Raw genomic sequence first — 803 nt, forward strand, 5'->3', positions numbered from 1 at the left:
GAGAAGTGTCAATTCTTCCAGCCCTCCATTGAGTTCTTTGGATACATCTTCAATCAGGAGGGTATCCAGGTAGATCCAAGAAAGTCAAAGGCCATTAAAGACGCCCTAGCGCCGAAATCCCCGACGGAAATAAGGAGTTTTCTTGGGATGGCCACTTACTGTGGCCGGTTCATACCAGGCTTAGCCACTTGGAGCGAACCCCTACGAGCGCTGACCAAGACAAATGCCACCTGGCATTGGGGTCCGAAGGAAGACGAAGCATTCCAGGGAATTAAGGATGCTCTCCTGGAGAAAGCCACCCTTTCATACTTTGATCCCACGAAACGGACGGAGGTGATAGTGGATGCCAGCCCGGTGGGCCTCGGCGCGGTGTTAACCCAAGAACATGAACCCGGCCAATGGACGGCGATGGCGTTCGCCAGTAAAGCTCTCACCCCAACCGAAACCAGGTATGCCCAAATCGAGAGGGAGGCCTTGGCCATCAAGTGGGCCTGTGGCCACTTCCACCTATACCTGCGAGGACATTCCTTCGTCATGGTCACTGACCACCAACCACTGGTACCCCTCTTCAAGGGGACGGCTCCACATCCGCCGCCTCGCATTGAACGATGGGTGATTCAACTTCAACCATACGAGATGGAGGTGGTATATCGGCCAGGAGCCAAAAATCCTGCAGACTTCTTGTCGCGGCATCCGTCCCCTCCAGAACAAGAATCAGAGCCAGTGGATGACGATTGTGATGAATATGCCCAGTGGGTAGCACTCACGTTGTGCCCCCAAAAGATGACCATAGAGTAGGTGAA

The sequence above is a fragment of the Lissotriton helveticus genome, chromosome 1_2 (assembly GCF_964261635.1).
Source record: "Lissotriton helveticus chromosome 1_2, aLisHel1.1, whole genome shotgun sequence".
In the NCBI taxonomy this organism is placed as follows: Eukaryota; Metazoa; Chordata; class Amphibia; order Caudata; family Salamandridae; genus Lissotriton; species Lissotriton helveticus.